The sequence below is a fragment of the Dipodomys spectabilis genome, unplaced genomic scaffold (genome assembly GCF_019054845.1).
Source record: "Dipodomys spectabilis isolate Male_0828 unplaced genomic scaffold, ASM1905484v1 ptg000230l, whole genome shotgun sequence".
Classification (NCBI taxonomy): domain Eukaryota; kingdom Metazoa; phylum Chordata; class Mammalia; order Rodentia; family Heteromyidae; genus Dipodomys; species Dipodomys spectabilis.
In genome coordinates, this window is record NW_024870907.1 from 1,034,764 (window position 1) to 1,049,109 (window position 14,346).

The following is a 14,346-nucleotide window of genomic DNA, read 5'->3' on the forward strand; positions in this document are numbered from 1 at the left end:
AATACTACTTAATGAAACAGGGATTTTTATTAAGTTAAAAGTCAATTAAAATCAATGGCTCCTAAAGGGTGTGACAACTTCATGCTATGCAGAATGACAATGGTGTAGCCAAAGTTCCGACTAAGTAAGAACAGGTCTAGGCAGAGTATAGAAGGATCCCACAGGCCAAGGGAAGGCCCCTGAAGGATAGGTTCTTCAGCTATAGGGTTCTAAAAGTACTGTGTGAGGAAACTTGCATCTGCTGAGAATCAGGGTTCCAGTACTGGCTTTTTATACACAATAGTTTTTAGCAAGGCATCCCAGAATGGGAGAAGAATGACCAGGTTTTTACCTTCATCTCAAACTCAGTAGGTCCAAAGTAGGACTTGTCTTTTCTTCTGAAAACCTACTCTGAGTCCCAAACATCTTATCTCTTAGTATCATTATCCTCCCAGTGTTGATGCTCAATGCTTAAGCCAACTTTAACTCTTCTGCATTCTCGTTCTCACATGCCTCCTATCTTACCTCTCCGTGCTTTACCCAGCTGCAGCATTAGCTGCATTAGCTCACTGGCTCATTCTCACCTAGGAAGCGTCTGTGCTACAGGCATACCAATCAAGTCTGTTCAGTTTCTCTTCCTCAAGTATTATAACTTTTTCTACTTCCTTTATGTACTTCACCTGAAAATGCCCAGCCTCTCCTCTAAACTTCCAATTCACTCCCCACATTCAGAACTACTATAGGCCTCCTGTGAGCTGCCTTTGTTACCTGTTATAAAAAGTACAATAATGTTTTGTCTTATATAGTTGTTACTCGCTAAAAATACCTTCCCTAGTAGTTTATAAACTCATTGAGGGTAGGAATATATTTTTTCTTTTTGGTGTTATTGGGGCTTGAACTCAGGGCCCCATGATTGCTAGAGAGGTACTCTTCTACCATTTGAGTCATGTCCCAAAACTTTTTGCTTTAGATTATTTTCAAATAGGAATTATGTTATTACCTGAGCCAGCATCAGGTGGTGATCTTCCTCCTTATGTCCTCTCATGTGCCTGGAACCACAGGCATGTACCCCCCACACCTCTTATTTGGTAAGATGTTGCTAATTTTTTACCTGGGTTGCCCTTAAAACAATCATCCAGTTCTCTGCCTCCCAAGTAGCAAGGATTAGAGGCATGAGCCACCACATCCAGCAAGAATGTATCTTATTAAAATTTGTGCACCACCCCCTCAAACTTCATACACAAGTAGGCACTCTACTATTAAGGCATACCTTCAGCCACTTTATTTTTTTCAGTCAGTCATGGGACCTGAACTCTGGGCCTGGGCACTATCCCTTAGCTCTTCAGCTCAAGACTAGCATTCTACCACTTGAACCACAGCACTTCTTCCGGCTTTTTTCTGCTTATGTGGTGCTGAGGAATCGAACCCAGGGCCTCATCCATGCAAGCACTCTACCACTAAGCCACCTTCCCAACCCACGTTCAGCCACTTTTAGCACTGGTTATTTTTGAGGTAGGGTCTTGCTTTATACCCAGGTGAGGTTCTTGCTTAATACCCAGACTGGCCTGAGCTGTGATCCTCCTACTTGTGCTCCCTGTCTGTGTCACACAGCATAGTTGTAGTATATGACAGGTGGAACTACTGAGTCCAGCCCAGCCATTGGTTGAGATGGAGTCTCATGGAGTCTCCTCTACTTCCCTGCCTGCTGGCCTTGAACTGCAATCTCTAGATCTCTGCTTCTCAGTTTATAGGCTTGGGCCACTGCACCAAGCTAATCATTGTTTCCTGAACTGAACTGGATTTCAAAATGATATACACAGTGTGAGAAACCTAACCAAGAGGATATTGTTTCACAAATCTGTGTTTAAAGCAAAATCTTGAAGAATTAAATAGATGAAAAGAACAGTCTGCTATATAGACACACTATCTATGTACTTGTGATTTGGGTGTTTAGTTTTGTTGTGCTGGGGATCAATCCTAAGGCACAAAGGTAAGAGCCTTATCACCGAACTACCTCAAGTCCTATTCTTTAGTGTTTTGAATCACATAATCTTTATAACATCCCTACTGGACAAGTATTGTTTATCCCAGAGAAGATTATGTAATTCCCCTAAGGTTATCTCACTAATAAGAGGTAGAACAGGATTTGAGCCCAAACATTCTGATTCCAGGACCTGAGCTCCTCGCCATGTGTCTCCAGGGTTTTCTGGAAGCCGGTTCTGCTAAGCCAACAGACCCAAAGCGGTTCTGCTAAGCCAACAGACCCAAAGCGTGTCTACTTAGGTTCATTCTCTGATGGGGCAAAGGGATTGAGAAAATGGAAGGTTCAGACCAGGATCAAAGGAGTTCATGGGATCAACTCAATAAAACAATGTGTGTATGTGTCTGTCTGTCTCTGGGTGTGTGTTTGTAGGCAATACACATACGTTCACCGTGCACTGTTCCTGGGGGTTGAACTCAAGACCTGGGCACAGTCCCTAAGGTTTTTTGCTCAAGGCTAGCATTCTACCACTTGAGCCACAGCTCTATTTCTAGCTTTTTGGCTGGTTAACTGGAGATAAGAGAATTCATACACTTCCTGCCCTGTATGGCTTTGAATCACGATCCTAAGATCTCAGCTCTCTTAAGTAACTATGATTATAGTCATGATCCACCAGCAACAGGCTCAACAAAACATATTTAATCCAAGAACTTAATTTCACAATAATTATAGCCTTAGGTCAGCAACAATGATAATAAACAAATAATAACAGGAGTCATTGAGTATGTTATTATATATCTGGCTCTGTGCTATATGACTGATATGCTTTCAGTTTAGGAAAAAAGGGGGAGGGAGCTGGTGATAATGGAAGAGTGGTATTGCCTAGCAAGTAGTATGCCCTGGGTTTAATTACTTGAAATAGAATTAAAACAAAACCTGTGAGGATGGTATGCTTATTATCACTATTTTACAGATGAGGAAACTAAAGAGCAGACCTTTAGATTATTGCCTGTGGGAACTAGATAGGACTTGCCTGGGTCTCTGACTCTCTTACTAGTATAAAATATACATCTGCAGAAAAGAAAAGAGAAAGCTAAGCAGGATCAAGTAGAAGATGAATAAAAGACCCACTGTCTATCACCTTCATAAAAAAGTTTTTTGGGTGTTAGTATTGGGGCTTGAGTGCAGAATCAAGACACTCTCCCTTAGCTTTTCACTCAAAGATGGTACTCTACCACTTGAGTTACAGCCCTATGTCTGGTTTTGGGTTTTTTAATTGGAGATAAGACTCATGGACTTTCCTGTCTGGCTTCAAACTATGATTCTCAGATTTTTTTTTTTTTTTTTTGGGGGGGGGGGGTCCGGTCGTGGGGCCTGAACTCTGGGCCTGGGCACTGTCCCTCAGCTCTTCAGCTCAAGGCTAGTGCTCTACCACTTGAGCCACAGCGCCACTTCCGGCTTTTTTCTTATGTGGTGCTGAGGAATTGAACCCAGGGCCTCAGGCATGCAAGGCAAGCGCTCTACCACTGAGCCACCTTCTCAGCCCTGATTCTCAGATCTTAACTTGAGTAACTAGAATTACGGATATGAGCCACTGGAATCTGGGTGAATTTATAGTTTTTTGAAGGTCTGATATTAGGTAAGTTATTAAAAATGACTAGATATAACAAATTAATTTGATTTCAGAAACAAGGCGATACAATTTAATAAAACTAAACATTTCAAGGAAATAATTACTAAGTAATGGCTATTATTCAAAATAACTTTGAAATATCACTCAGTAGTCTTTGTAAGTAAACCATATGCAGAAAAAATTATCAAGAAATTATGAAAATTTTGGATTTTTTTTGACTCCAGAACTTTAAAAGCTATATAAGGCCAGATTATGAGGTTGTTGAAAACCTGGGTAATCTATCAATTATATGCAATAGAAAAGAGATTAATGTAAGAAAGACAGAAGAAATAAATAGTTTTCATTTGATACAACCATTCAGTAGTAATGGAACCATTCAGTTAGCCAAAGTAACTATTCAGATTTCTTGCTATACATGAGTAATGTTATTATGTTGTTTTTTTGTTTTTTGTTTTTTTGGGGGGGGGGAGGATCCGGTCGTGGGGCCTGAACTCTGGGCCTGGGCACTGTCCCTCAGCTCTTCAGCTCAAGGCTGGCACGCTACCACTTGAGCCATAGTACCACTTCTGGCTTTTTTTTTCTGCTTATGTGGTGCTGAGGAATCGATCCCAGGGCCTCATGCATGCAAGGCAAGCACTCTACCACTGAGCCACCTTCCCAGCCCCAGTAATGTTATTATGATTTCTAGATTTGTCTTAATATTTGTGCTTACTACAAAGTAAAAGTGTATTAAAATTTTAAACTAATTAAACCTTAGGCACTTAAATAAAATTAAGGCACGGATCAGTTTATAAATTAAGACAGTGTATAAGAACAAGTATAAAATTTTGGATTTTTCTGAGACAGGGTTCCACTATGTAGGCCAGGCTGTCCTTGAACACCAAAACTTGTTGCCTCAGCCTACTGGCTGGTACGATTTTAGGTGTATACCACCAGATATAGCCACATTTACACTTCAATAAATTTCCTAATCAAATGTTTCATAAAAAGCACAATAAAGGTCCCTACACAACACACACGCATGCACGCACGCACGCACACAGTGCTATCTCTAATAAACCTTTTCCATCTCTAAAATGAATTAAAATTAAAGTTCAATCATCTGAAAATTCCATCTTAGGCTGGGAAGGTGGCTCAGTGGTAGAGTGCTTGCTTTGCATGCCTGAGGCCCTGGGTTCAATTCCAGAAGTGGCACTGTGGTTCAAGTGGTAGAGTGCTAGCCTTGAGCTGAAGAGCTGAGGGACAGCGCCCAGGCCCAGAGTTCAGGCCCCACGACCGGACCCCCCCACCAAAAGAAAAGAAAATTCCATCTTGTCCCTCCTAGAAGTTCTTTTTTTTGGAGGAGGGGTGGTTTGTCATGGGGCTTGAACTCTAGGCCTGGGCGCTATCCCTCAGCTCTTCAGCTCAACGCAAGTACTCTACCACTTGAGCCACAGGGCCACTTCCAGTTTTCTGGTGGTTTATTGAAGATAAGAGTCTCACAGACTTTCCTGCCTGGTCTAGCTTTGAACCGCAATCCTCAGATCTTAGCCTCCTGAATAGCTAGGATTACAGGTGTGAGCCACCAGCACCCAGCTAGAAGTTCTTAACCCTATACTTACTTAAGGTCTTCCTGAGTTTCCAATTAAAATAATAGTTTATCCCATGTCAGTATTATGTAGAGTTTTGCTATGATCTGACTAAAGGTTTCTGCTGTTGTATACAGTGTATAACTCTCTCCTACTAACTATGGCAAACAACACCTTTTATACTTCTGGGCCTTAGGAATTGTTCACTCAGAAGAAATCATTTGGGCAGGGCGCCAGTAGCTCATGCTCAGGAAACTAAGGTCTAAGGATTGTGGTTCAAAGCCAGCCTGGGCAGGAAAGTCCATGAGACGCTTATCTCCCATTAATCACCAGAAAAACTGGAAGTAGAGATGTGGCTCAAAGTGGGAGAGTGCTAGCTTTGAGCAAAAGAGCTCAGGGACACTACCCAGCCCTGAGTTCAAGCCCCACAACCAACTAACTAAATAAATAAATAAGGAAAGGAGGAGAAGGAGAGGGGAATGGTAGGGAGGAAAGAGGAGAAGGAAGGAGAAGGAAGAAGGGGAGGAGGAAGAGGGGAAGAGGAAGAGGAAGAAAAAGAAGGAAGAGGAAGAGGAGGAGGAGGAGAAGGAGGAGAAGAAGAAGGAGGAGAAGGAGAAGGAGAAGGAGAAGGAGAAGGAGAAGGAGGAGAAGGAGGAGAGGAAGAAGAGGAAGAAGAGGAGGAGGAAGAGGACGAAGAGGAAGAGGAAGAGGAAGAAGAAGAAGACGAGGAGGAGGAGGAGGAGGAGGAGGAGGAGGAGGAGGAGGAAGAATCGTTTGATAATTCACAATGGCAAAATCCATAAAGCCCTACATAATCTGTACTCACTGAAGAAATTACCCTAATTGGAGCTGCACATGTTAGTAGATGCCTGTAATCCCAGCACTCAGGAAGTTAAGAGAGTAAAATTATGTTAAAGGCCAGCCTGAGCCTGAAATATGCAGTACACTTTTTTTTAAACTCTGAAGTCAAAAAAGAAAGAAAGGAGGAAGGAAGAAAGGGAAGAAAAGAAGGCAGAAGGGAAGAAAAGAAGGCAGAAGAGAGGAAAAAAAAAAAGATTGGGCAATGGTGGCTCACGACTATAATCCTAGCTACTCAGGAGGCTGAGATCTGAGCATCATAGTTCAAAGCTAGCTCAGGTAGGAAAGTCCATGAGACTCTTATCTCCAGAAGTAGCACTGTAGCTCAAGTGGTAGAGCGCTAGCCTTGAGCACAGAGAGGTTCAAGGACAGAAATCAGTCCCTGAGTTCAAGCCCCAGGACTGGCAAAAAAAAAAAAAAAAACCCACAGTAATTTTCTTTACTCTTAATTCTATGCCTATAAATTTCCAAAGCTTGATCTGCTAATCATTGACACATTTTTCCCTCTTCAACCTTCAGGTACTGATTCCAAAATAATAAGCAAATCCAACCTAAATCTGAAATAGACGCCATGGATTACCTCTAGCTTCAGACTGGAGAATGTATTTTATTCAGAAGAAGAGAGAAGCAGCAGGCTGGGTTTTAGCTTTAAGGGAAGTTCTGCCTTACACATTAGCTTCAGAATTCACCTGGTGCATCCTGGTGGTGAAAATAGATTCACTCATCACTTAGAACCAAAGGGTACTATTGACACTCCCTGGTTTCATTCTTAGGAGAAGTAGGTATTCCCCAAGCTCTGCTGCCTGGGTTAATTTCCAGTGTCACCAACATTGAGAGCTGGGATGGAGAGAGATGGGGTGGAGAGTGCTCCCCATCTATTCACTTAACAAGAAGTTACTACTGGCCGATCACTACGATAGCAGGCACTGGGTTATGAGGACAGACACACTTGGTCTCTGCTTCCACGAGCTCTCAACCAGTGGAGACATACATCACCAGTGACAACAAATATGTCAGTACAAGTTGTGATATTTAAAATGTTTTACAGCTGGGCACCAGAGGCTCACACTTGTAATCCTAGCTACTCAGGAGACTGAGAGCTTAGGATCAAGGTTCAAAGACAGCTGGGGCGGGAAAGTCTGTGAGACTCTTATCTCCAATTAATCACAGAAAAAGCTGAAAGTGGCACTGTGGCTCAAGCGGTAGAGCGCTAGTCTTGAGAGGAAAAGGAAAAAAAAAAAAAAAAAAAAAAGAGCTCAGGGACAGTGCCCTAGGCCAGAGTTCCAGCCTCAGGACCAGCAAAAAATAAAAATAAAATGCTTTCCAAGAACAAAGTATACAAGAATAGTCAGGCTCAGCCAAGAGTGGTGGTTCACGCATGTAATACTATACTCAAGAAGTGGAGAGCAGGAAGATCACAGTTCAAGGCCAGCCCAGGTAAAAAGTTATGGGCTGGGAAGGTGGCTCAGTGGTAGAGTGCTTGCCTTGCATGTCTGAGGCCCTGAGTTCGATTCCTCAGCACCACATAAGCAAAAAGAAAAAAACTAGAAGTGGCGCTGTAGCTCAAGTGGTAGAGTGCTAGCCTTGAGCTGAAGAGCTGAGGGACAGCGCCCAGGCCGAGTTCAGGTCCCAGGACCGGACCAAAAAAAAAAGTTATCAAGACCCTCATTTAACCAAGAGAAAGCTGTGCATAGTGGTTTATGCCTATCACCCTAGCTACTAAGTGTAAATGGGAGCACTGACATTGAGGTTGACCAGGGCAAAAATACAAGACCTTATTTGAAAAATAACTAAAGCAAAAGGACTGGATGGGTAGCTCAAACTGTAAAGCTTAACCAGCAAAACTTATGCAAATATTCCAATATTTTAAAAAAATAACAAAAAAAAAAAACCTGAAATACTTCTGTAGTCCTAAGCATTCCAGGAAAGGGATATTCAACCTATATATAATTTTCTCTTTTTTTTGCTGGTCATGGGGCCTGAACTCTGGGCCTGGGCACTGTCCCTCAGCTCTTCAGCTTAAGGCTAGTGCTCTACCAGTTGAGCCACAGCGCCACTTGCAGCTTTTTCTGCTTATGCGGTGCTGAGGAATTGAACCCAGGGCCTCATGCATGCAAGGCAAGCACTCTACCACTGAGCCACCTTCCCACCCCTTATATATATAATTTTCTTTCTTTTTTTTTTTTTGTCGGTCGTGGGGCTTGAACTCTGGGCCTGGGTGCTGTCCCTCAGCTCTTCAGCTCAAGGCGAGCGCTCTACCACTTGAGCTATAGCGCCACTTCCGGTTTTCTGGTGGTTTTTATTGGAGATAGGAGTCTCACGGTCTCTCCTGCCCGGGCTGGCTTTGAACCGAGATTCTCAGATCTCAGCCTCCTGAGTAGCTAGGATTACAGCCGTGAGCCACCAGCGCCCGGCTATATAATTTTCTTAAGCCTTAAAGACACTAAGCTCCCCTTAGTCCCTTTGTCTGGGTGGGGGGTGGGGCAGAGGCAAATCCTGGGGCTTGAACTCTGGACCTGGGCTCTGTCCCTGAGCTTCAGTCAGTGCTCTACCACTCGAGCCCCAGTGCCACTTTCAGCTTTTTTGTGAATAGTTTGTTGGAGAAAAGAGTCTCACAGACTTTCTTACCCAGCTAGTTTCAAACCACAATCCTCTGATCTCAGCCTCCTGAGTCACTAGGATTACAGGTGTGAGTCACCAGCACCCAGCCCCTTAGTCTTTTTCTTTTTTTTGGGTCCGGTCGTGGGGCCTGAACTCTGGGCCTGGGCGCTGTCCCTCAGCTCTTCAGCTCAAGGCTAGCGCTCTACCACTTGAGCCACAGCGCCACTTCCGGCTTTTTTCTTTTTGCTTATGTGGTGCTGAGGAATCGAACCCAGGGCCTCAGGCATGCAAGGCAAGCGCTCTACCACTGAGCCACCTTCCTAGCCCCCCCCTTCTTAGTCTTTTTCATGATTAACTTTTTTCTTCAACTAAGGAAAGCAGTCTGATTGGATTATCACTGTGTATGCTGCAACAAAAATTTATTTATGGTTTGTTTTCAATGTAACAACACAATTTAAAGACTTAAACTATCCTCAGTGAATGTAGTATGCCTACAGCATCCATCTTTAAGGAATGACCAAAGGACATCATAGAAAGAATCAGAAAACATGGGTTCCAGTCTTGGCTCTGTTGGTACCTAAATCAAGTTTCCTAACTTATTCTTACTTGGGTAACACTCTACCACTACAGCCAAGTCACTAAGCCTGATCAAAATATAATTTTTCAACCTAACCCCTGCTCATTGAAACTGAAAATACAAAGTACATGAAAAGTACCTTTTAAAATCATAAAATAGTACAGATATTCCCTAGAGGCTTTAACTAATCTGGTACAGCACCTCAAAAGAGAACATTATTCTTCAAAGAAAAGGGTCTTCCATATCTCAAGTTGTTCTGGCTGTAGGAGGGAGATATGAAAAGAGAAAGGAAGGGTTCTGTTTTTCTACAGAAGTCAGTGAGGGAATAAGTAGTCAGGGAAGTTCCTCTGCTCCTAGATTCTCGGCACCTGTTAAGTGTTAGGCAGAGGAGTCAGTACCATTCATTATTTGTACAGCAAGTGTGTAAAGCATGACCTTAAAAATTCCAAGCTGTCAATGCAAAAGTAGTGCCTGAAAAACCAAAGAGGCAATTCATTTTTGGTCAAAGAAAGAAAAGGAACTGCTGAATTTCAGATCTAGAGTTAAAAAGAAAGCGGAAGCAAGAAAAAGTAAAGTGTATCTGTATTCATACTAATTTCAGCATCTAAAAAACCATATGGCTACAGCCAGGCCTGGTGGCACACACTTGCAATCCCAGCACTCAGAGGCTAAAACAGGGCTAGGAAGGTGGCTTAGTGGTAGAGTGCTTACCTATCACACATGAAGCCCTGGGTTCAATTCCTCAGCACCACATACAGAGAAAGCTGGAAGTGGCACTGGGCTCAAGTGGCAGAGTGCTAGCCTTGAGCAAAAGAAGCTCAGGGACGGTGTCCAGGCCCTGAGGTAAGCCCTAGGACTGGCAGCAGCAGCAGCAGGAGGAGGAGGAAGAGGAGGGGAGGAGGAGGAGGGGGAGGGGGAGGAGGGGGAGGGGGAGGAGAAAAGAAGAAGAAAGAAGAAGAAGGAGGAGGAGGAGGAAGAAAAAAGGAAGAAGGAAGAAGAAAGAAGAAGAGGAAGAGGAAGAAGAAGAAGAAGAGGAGGAGGAGGAGGAGGAGGAAGAGGAAGAAGAAGAGGAAGAAGAAGGCTAAAACAGAAAGCTTGCAAGTTAGGGAAGAGCCTAGACTACACAGTGAGATTGTTCACCCCTCCCCCCAAAAAAATCATATAGCTAAATATAATGTGGTATCTTGGACTGCATCTTGGACACTGGTAGGGAAAATGGATGAAATCCAAAGAAAAACTGGAGTTCTTTGATAATAATGTGCCCATTTTAAACATGTCATAGTTATAAAACATGCTAACACTGGGGACAACCAAAGAGGTATACAGAAATCTCTGTACCATCTGCATGTCTAAAATCATTCTAAAATAAAAAATTTATTTTAAAAATTCATGGATTTGACTCTTTGAGAGATTTATAAATCAATTACCAAAACCTATCAAGGGCCAAATTTTCTAAACTGAAATGCTGCCATCTCTTGGAGAGATAGCATAAATCCCATAAATTAATAATTATGAAGAATATGAAGAATTAACCCATCAATTAATAATTATGAAGAATGAATAATAATGGACCCTCTAAGAAACTGAAATTATAAAGTCATTCATGTCATAAACAATTGCAACTAGTCATGATGGAATTTTGTTGTTGTTGCTGATCCCGGGGCTTGAACTCAGGGCCTGGGCACTGTCCCTGGGCTTTTATGCTTAAGGCAAGTATACTACCACTTGAGCCACAGCTCCACTTTAGGCTTTCTGGTGGTTAATTGGAGATAAGAGTCTCACAAATTGGGCTGGGAAGGTGGCTCAGTGGTAGAGCGCTTGCCTTGCATGCCTGAGGCCCTGGGTTTGATTCCTCAGCACCACATAAGCAGAAAAAGCCGGAAGTAGCGCTGTGACTCAAGTGGTAGAGTGCTTGCCTTGAGCTGAAGAGCTGAGGGACAGCGCCCAGACCCAGAGTTCAGGCCCCACAACCGACAAAAAAAAAAAAAGAGTCTCACAAATTTTGGAACCATGATCCTCAAATTTCGGCCTCCTGAGTAGCTAGGATTACAGGTGTGAGCCACCAGCACATAATGGAATCTTGTAAATACAGTATTATAGAAGAATCCTGAGGTTGATTTAAAAACCATCTATCCCAAATTGTAACAAATGATATTTCAAATGTGATTTAAAGTTTTATTGATAAGCTCACTCAAGTAATTCACAAACCCACAAATTTTGCTTCATCCCTGCAAACAGTATGTAAAAGCAACTTGTTTTTCAAATAATATTTTATAAACCAAAAATAATACCAAAAAGATGATTTCTTCTTTTTAATTTGACATTGTTAAGGATAAAAGTAGAGTGCTAGAAGAAGTGCCCTTCCTGCTTCATTCATCCAGCTTGATAACTTATAAAGGTAAGCTTATGAAAACCTGGCTTAAGTTATTAAAATATGCAAAAAGGTCTCTATTCCATGATAATTACAAAATGATGAAGATCTACATACATCATCTCATTTAATTTTTCTAATCAAACTTTGTGGAAGATACTATTACCATTTCATAGACAAAAACAATTTCATGTTTGAGGGACTAAACTTGCCCAAGGTCATAGTAGGAACTAAAGGGCAAAGCAGAAACTAACCCAGCTCTGTGTGACTCCAGAGCAAGCCCTGAGTTTTATTTACTTCATTTATTTATGTTGTATGTTCTGCTCTTCATGAAACCTACCAGGCATCTATATTTTAAAATGACACTAGGGTCATGGACATGATAATTTATATAGGGCTCTAAGTGTTCACACAGTCAGACTAAAGGAGGATACTTCTTTTTTTCTTTTCTTTTTTTTTTTTTTTGGTCGGTCGTGGAGCCTGAACTCTGGGCCTGGGCGCTGTCCCTCAGCTCTTCACCTCAAGGCTAGCGCTCTACCACCTGGACTACAGCATCACTTCCGGCTTTTTTCTTTTTTCTTATGTGGTGCTGAGGAATCGAACCCAGGGCCTCATGCATGCAAGGCAAGCACTCTACCACGGAGCCACCTTCCCAGCCCAAGGAGGATACTTTCTTAGGAGGAACCCACAGGTATAACTCCTCTGAACATTTAAAATAAGATTTAAAAATCCGTGTTTACAAAAAATAGAAGCATGGGTTTTTAGTGGTGGTGGTAGTGGTGTTCATTTCTGCTTTTTTTTTTTTAATCTTCTTATAGGAGGCAAAGTGGCTAGCACGGAAATGGAAGGGTGAACAAATGAAGTCATGGTATTCAGTATATACTCTGTGAAAAATTAACTATACAGTTTGTGGGCAGAGATAGGAGGGGGAAACTGAGGGAATGCAAAGAAAGGAATGACACTGTCCAAAAAGAATTGTACTCATTATCTGACTTATGAAACAGTAATCCCTCTGTACACACTTTAATAACAATAAAATTATATTAAGTGACACAGCAGGACTATTTACATTATGTGGGCTAGAAGACAACATATACTAAGTAGGAGAAAATCGAGGTGACTGAAGTGAGTAAAACGCATGTTCTATATAGAATATGATATATCAGAATTCTCTGAGAAGGCTAATTATATTCAAATGCCAAAGGAAACACAGACTTTAATAGGACCACAGTGAGATCTAAAGGCATTCAAAAGAGCTACTCCTAGAGATAGGAGATATAGAAGGAAGCAAAGGTTGGTAGGGTTTTTTGTTATTGTTGTTTTTGTGTTTTGGGTTTGTTTTTTTTTTTTTTTTTTGGTTAGTCATGGGGGAACTCTGGGGCCAGAGCACTGTGTCCCTCAGCTCTTCAGCTCAAGGTGAGTGCTCTACCACTGGACCCACAGTGCCACTTCTGGTTTTCTGGTGGCTAATTGGAGATAAGAGTTTCATGGACTTTCCTGCCCGGGCTGGCTTTGAACCATGATCCTCAGATCTCAGCCTCCTGAGTAGCTAGGATTACAGGCCTGAGCCACCGGTACCTGGCTGGAAACAAAGGTTTTTACAGGACATCATCCCACTTGGCTCTCAATGCAGAGAACATCTATGCTATAAAGACAGAAAGTACCCATTTCCTATACAACTTCCCTCCTGCAACCTGCCAAAGATTCTAGATTCTAGCTCTAGGGAGATTCTTGATTCATTTATCCATTCACTGACTCAAATGTATAATATGCCTATTATAAATACAAGGCACTGTGCTAAATGATAAACTACTAACACAGAGAGATGAGACCTCTGCCCTTTCAGAGAACATGCTCCTGTGTGTGTGAGAGAGAGAGACACAGAGAGAGAGACAGAGACAGAGACAAAGAGAGACAGAGAGACAGAGAGAGAAAGAGAGAGAGAGAAATAGAGAAGTTGTATACACTATAATTTCAGGTGATACAATGGGGAAGAAAAATAAGAATAAGAACAAGAGACTAGCTGATGGATAGTAAGTTTAGGCACAATATATAAGAGAAAGATGTCAAAACAATGAAGAACTAAAGAAACAGTACTTCAGAAAGTAGAAATAACAAGTACAACTGAGAAAAGATTTGTTCTGAGAAGAAAACTAAAATCTAAGAAATAAAGAGTCTAATACATTAAACTCCTGTATTACACAGTCACATACACTACTACAGTGATTTGATCTTAACAGCTACTTTTGGTACAAAATTACTTGTCTTACAAAGAAACTGAGGTCCAAAGAGGTCAAGTAACTGATAGCAGAGCTAATAAGAGGTAGTGTCAAAGCTCAAACAGGTTATTCTAATATCTAAGTCCATGCTCTTTCAACTACATCATATTTAATGACAGTCATAGCAAAAACTATAATTACATATAAATGAAGTAAATCAAACAACTCTTTCACACAGTGTCAAAAGTCTGGGCTCAGCACTTCATTTTGGGTTGTTGCCATCTTTCCCTAAATTTAATTTTCTTCTCTAACTGGGGAAGACAAATCTCATACTGCCAATTACTTCTGTATTATCAGAGTATTTTCCCCAAGGACCTTTAGGCTGTGTTCAAACAACTCCATCACAGGAAACAGGCTTGTTGGTACAACCCTGTAGTCCTAGCTGCTCAAGAGACTGAGGAAGAAAGGAGACTCGAGCCCAGGAGTTTAGGATGAGCTTGTGCAACATAGTGAGGCCCTGTTTCTTAGGGGGAAAAAACTCAAAACCCTCCATCACATA

General features: G+C 41.9%; 1 protein-coding gene across 2 annotated transcripts in view; it reads right to left on the minus strand.

Annotated features, from left to right (window-relative positions):
• The window catches only part of Mrtfa (myocardin related transcription factor A), a 94,463-nt gene that overhangs the window by 40,873 nt on the left and 39,244 nt on the right, over positions 1-14,346 (minus strand). The gene's annotated exons all lie outside the window — the stretch shown is intronic.